At 48.6% G+C, this 5,545-nt stretch overlaps 1 long non-coding RNA gene across 1 annotated transcript; it reads left to right on the forward strand.

The window, feature by feature from the left end:
• The first annotated feature begins 2,325 nt into the window (after positions 1–2,325).
• On the forward strand, positions 2,326–3,407 carry LOC143639966 (uncharacterized). Its single transcript, XR_013154823.1, has 3 exons — positions 2,326–2,478; positions 2,806–2,886; positions 3,332–3,407. It is a non-coding gene; the product is annotated as an uncharacterized LOC143639966 (long non-coding RNA).
• Positions 3,408–5,545: the final 2,138 nt, after the last annotated feature.

A 5,545-nucleotide genomic window follows, 5' to 3' on the forward strand; every position in this document is an offset into this window, starting at 1 on the left:
GTCTTGGGTGCAGAGTTAGTTTTATGTGGAATTGCTGGGGACCCTGAAGAAAACCTATTTACCTTGATGCAAAGAGAAGGTGGACTCCCTCAGTCTGGTCATGCTGCTGTGCTTCTCAGAACCCTGGGACATCCCAGGTGTGTGGAGGTGGGAGTCCACATAACATCCCAGTCTGCACCTGGGCACCTCTATCTGGATTTGAAGCATGTGTATCTGCCTCAGGGATCATCAGAACAATGTAACCCCCTCTGAAAGTGGGCTTAAAGACACTCAGGTCTGAAATAGCCCTGCCCTCTGGACTCCCTAGTCCCTGTTCTTTAGGAGACAACACCAATTCTTAGCCCACAGACTGGGCCCACTCAGATCCCAGGAGAATCCAGGTAGTGTTTTTTCTACCTCTAGCCTTCATGACCCACAAGACAGTGTGTGGATGGACAAAATCAGATTCCTCTTCACCATGGGGATGGCCCCAGCCCACTTCTTAGCATGCTCACGTCTGTACATTGGCCTGTAGAGACCTGGAGAGGAGGGAACCCACAGGCTGGGACCCAAGACCCTAGATCCTATGATCAGAGCAGTCCACTGACATGAACAAACAGGTCATAGCACATAGTCACCACTACCTGTCACTGAGAATTCAATTGAGACACCTGCAGAGTTGAAGTTGACCTGGTATTCCCAGGAGTGGGGGTAAACTGCATCCAATTACAATGACGGTTTTCACAAAAACATAAATGTTTTAGAATTTCACTTATCTCACATTCCCAGTAATCAGGTTCATAAAAATATAAAGTAGAATTTTCTTTTCTTGGGCCTGGGGAGGGCACTAGAATTCAGTCTTGACAGCAAAATGAGAGTCCTGGGGATAGATGGTGGTGACGGCTGTGCAGCAACATGAATGTACTTAATGCCATTGAACTGTGCACATAAAAATGGCTAAAATTACAAAATGGATGTTTCATGTATTTTACACAATTACAAAATTAGAGAAATTGTTGATTTACTCCTTGGGGTTGTTTGTGTTGTGATGGCAGAGACCGTGTAATTTATAGAAGAGACTTTATTTCTCAAAGTTCTGGAGGTTGGAAATCCAATATCAGGTGCCACGTTCTGAGAACATTCTTGCTGTGACCTCCTGTGTCAGAAGGTAAAACAGGGAGGGACAAGGGCGGCTTTGAGAAGCCTCCTTTGTAAGGACCTTAATGCCATTCTCAAGCAAGGAGTCTCCATGGCCTAATGACCTCTTAATGTCCCCACCTGTTAACACATCATATTCAGGAGACACACGTTGAAAGTATAAAACCACTAAGTAGAGACAAAACACAATGATATAGCATGGTCCTGCTGTGCCTTCCCGGGGCCCCTGTCCTCCTGTGCAGCAGTCCTGTCACCCTGTCTAACTGTCACCTGTCACCCTGTCTAGCTGTTTCAGACCAGAAAGCCCAGCATCCGGCCCAGTGCACAGGGTCCCACGGCCACTAGGGGGCAGCCGCAGGCCTCACACTAGGGAGTTTGTATCTAGGTGAGGATCTGGTGGCAACCTAGGTCACCAGCTGAGGTGACAGGCCAGCAGGCGGAGCGCGCGGAGGGCACCGCCCCCAGCAGGCCAACCCTAAGGGGGAAGCGGAGCCGTCGCCAGGGACACGGGGGCGGGGCCTCTGCCAGGGCGGGAACATGGAGCCGCGGTCGCGCGGAGGGCACCGCCCCCAGGGGGCCAACTCTTAGGGGAAGCGGAGCCGTCGCCAGGGAGACGGGGGCGGGGCCTCTGCTAGGGCGGGAACATGGAGCCGCGGTCGCGCGGAGGGCACCGCCCCCAGGGGGCCAACTCTAAGGGGAAGCGGAGCCGTCGCCAGGGAGACGGGGGCGGGGCCTCTGCCAGGGCGGGAACTTGGAGCCGCGGTCGGGTGGAGGGCACCGCCCCCAGCAGGCCAACCCTAAGGGGAAGCGGAGCCGTTGCCAGGGAGACGGGGGCGGGGCCTATCCAGGGCGCGAACTTGGAGCGGCTGTCGCGCGGAGCTCCGTGTGGGAGGAGCCCGGAAGTAGCCCCCGGCGGCGGGGCTGCAGGTCCCGGCAGGTTGGCTCGCGGGGTCCGTGACAGGAGAAGGTGAGCTGCCGGGAGCGGCCCCGGTCTAGGCGCCCACACGAGGGTGCGACCCGGGAGGACGCTGCCGCCGCCCTGGAGCCTCGGTCCCGGCTGCCTGTCCCCGGATCCGCCGGGGCGGTCCCCACAGCGCCCACCCGGACCCCGCTGTCCAGGTCCTCACCTGAGGGCTCTCCTCAGCGGAGGTGCTGGCCACAGCTGGTGGGTTTTGATCTGCAGGGTCCTGTTCAGGATGCGGTGGCCTCAGCAGTGTGGCCTTCGCCGCGGACCTCAGAGGAGAAGAGGTGGCCTGACCCGCAGGACCCTGGAGAGGGGATGGCGACGGAGGAGCCAGGTGACCTGGGAGCAGGAGGCGGTTTACAGAGGGACCCGCCCAGGTACTTCGGTCTCACTGACTCTGTGTCCTTCTGTTTCCTGTCCACCTGTGTGTCTTGTCTTAAGTCCTCGCTTTAAAAACCCTTTCCTGTGTCCTCCTGCTCCTGGTGGGCACTGGGAGAGACCCTGCGGGGTTTTAATTGTGTATTTCATGGAAGTGCCTCGGAGAGAGCAGCGACTTAGTGTGGGAATCAAGGGAGTGCGTCCTGGCTCCAGGGTCTCCACTGTGTGAGGGCGTCCGGAGGATGGTTCTGCAGTCTGTGCCATGGGGTGATTCCCAGTGATGGCGGTTGAGTGCTAAAACGTGTTGTCTGCTTGCTTGGTTTCAGACACCAGCCTAAGCCCTGATTCCTCTAGGAAACTCCATGGAAACCATGAGGTGGACAGTCCTGGGGACCTTTGTTTTAGAGGTGAGGAAAGTGAGCTGGCAGGGTTAAGTGGTTTTCAAAAGGGCGGTGCCCGAGTTTTTATTGAAAACCTCAGTGTTCTCTGATGCATGTTGTTGTGGGAGATGTGCTTCCCTTCTCCTGTGACCAGGGGTTTTTATTCAGCTTGGCAGAGAATGAATTGGACACCTGTAAGGAACGTGAACTAGCACGTGTTCTGACTGCTCCATGTATGTTAAGTCAGAACCTAGGACATGTGAGTCTGTAAAAGAGCACAGTGTGCGAGGTGACGGTTGCATGTTCCCTAATACAAGTTATTGAGTTGAAGTTGCATTTTTTAATTTTAGAATATAGAAGCAAGTATGGAGTTTGGTCCACTTGAGGATTTATTCAATGGAATATCAGACTTTATTTCTTTTTACTGGCACTGTGGAGATGTGAATGAGAACGAGTTGGTGACATCTTTCAGGTGGAAACATTGCCCGAGGAGGAGGTCATCAAGTTGGCCGAGAAGCTATTTTGTGAAGCACCTGTTGACTCAAGGCTTTTGATGATGAACTCACATATGGAGACTTTAATTCTTCCTAGATCTTTGCATTTGGTGAGTCACAGAAAGTATCTGAGTAGATAATTATTTGTAAGCATGTCCACAATAATCTCATGTAGTGTGCTTAACTGAGTAACAGATCTAGGATGGGGAAATATTGCCATTTCCTTTGTTACATTGAAGAAAAGTAATCATGATATAATATTTTCTTTTTTAAAAAAAATTTTTTATTTTGCCTTGAGGTATGCCAGTGTGTTGACCAAGCATGATTGTTGGTAGGTAGGATAGCAAGAACTTGAATTCAGGGATTTGACTGTCATGTGTCCATCTGTTGTTTTTCATTGATTTCTTTGAATAGATCCAGATTGGCAGCCGTCACAGTTTTAGCTTTTGACTTTCCCAGCTGTGGGCATCCTGATGGCCCTCAACTCCCTGTCAACACAGACAAGTCTATAAGGAACATGAGGATAAATATCCCTATGCATGTCCCCTTGCTTAAGCAATATGTAGGTAAAGTACGGACAGGTGGAATTTCTGGGTCAAAGAATGTCTGTTTACATCTTTGACTAAGCAGTGCCAGGTGGCTCTTCTGAAGAGCTCAACCTGTCCACATATGGCCAGCATTCTCTTCTCTAGGTTTCTGACTTGTGCATGTTGAGTAGCTAGCACACTGTTTTTGTTGGTATTTTTCTTAGTGTCTATTCTGATGCTTTTCATTGGGGGATTCTCTCCCGTGAAAATGAGCTTCCTCTGGATCCCCCTACCCATTCCTCTGCTTGACCTTGTTTTTTTCTTATCGCACATGTAAGTTCTCTGGAGATGTTGGATTGTTTGTCCATTATGAGACCAACACAGGCCCTCTAGAATTTTCAAACAATTAGTAAATTCCTAAAGAGAAAGTGAGCCCAGAAATTGTGCTAGCATTTTGGGAAGAAAAGTGTTGGATGATATATTCAAAGCATGAGGTTCTATTTTATTCTTTCCAAAATATCTCTGGGCAATGAAATGGAAGTCAGGGTATCTGAGGAAATAATCATCTGTTTCCAATTTTCTGGGATTTGGTTTAAGTGGTCAAGTTGTGATATGTATTAATTCATGGATCCAATAGGGTGATAGTTCTTTTAGGTTGTCTTAGGTGCCTTCAAACTGAGATTGTTGGCTGTCCTCGGCATAGTTAGTGACATGGAGCCATGACAGTTGTTGATACACTTGCAACCCTAGTGCAGTCTTGAAGAGGCAATGTGTCTGGTCCCATTTCCCCCCTTCAGGCTCCATGTGCACATTTGAGAATGGTTCCAGCCATTTTCTCATCCCTTAGATCATTCCCCTCATATGTCCTGTGAGACCTTTTCTATGTGAGGCTTGAAGAAGAGACTATTCTGTAAAGAAAACCTTGTGATCTGTGTAGTATCATATTGAATAAGGTCATTGAGAAATCACAAATTCTGTTTAAAGATATTTGCATCTTAGCCAAATAAAACCTATTTCTAGGCATCCTGGTGCAGACAAGGATTTATCTTTATATCTACCATCATCTGTTTTTTTTCACTTGCATGAAGTTCATCAATTTACAGGCCATTTTATCAGATGTGCAACTAGATCCCATTTAAATGACACACTTTTAAATGGTAGACCTTTTTACATGAGTGCTTTTTCAAACACAGGTTTGGGCTCACGAGCCCACATGCCAGAAGTTAGCTGGAACAGGTTCTTCAGTTTGGCCTATCCCTCAGTATCCCCCCGACGTCATCTGTTCAATCAGCTTCATTCCTCCAGCTCCGTCACTGGCTTTCATAGAAACCACATGCTGTCTATGAATCAGGGATTCCAGTCCTACAACATTGCATTCTTTGAGTATTTAAAGTAATCCAGTTTTCACATCACCATGCCTGACATCAGCAGTAATATTTATCAGCAAATGTTCGCTTTTCCAAGATGCAATTCTATGTGCTCCTCTCCCAAAGAGTCTTACTAGGCATATTGCATACGTAATTATTAAGTAAAGACCGTAATGTTTAAAATGTCATTCATTGTGCAGTTGACATATGTCTGAGATACTTTTTATTTTGGAGGAGGTATTATTTAATGGGGAATTTCAACAGCTACGTAATAGTGAAATGAGAAATCTTGCATCCA

Source organism: Callospermophilus lateralis, unplaced genomic scaffold, assembly GCF_048772815.1.
Source record: "Callospermophilus lateralis isolate mCalLat2 unplaced genomic scaffold, mCalLat2.hap1 Scaffold_10188, whole genome shotgun sequence".
Taxonomy (NCBI): domain Eukaryota; kingdom Metazoa; phylum Chordata; class Mammalia; order Rodentia; family Sciuridae; genus Callospermophilus; species Callospermophilus lateralis.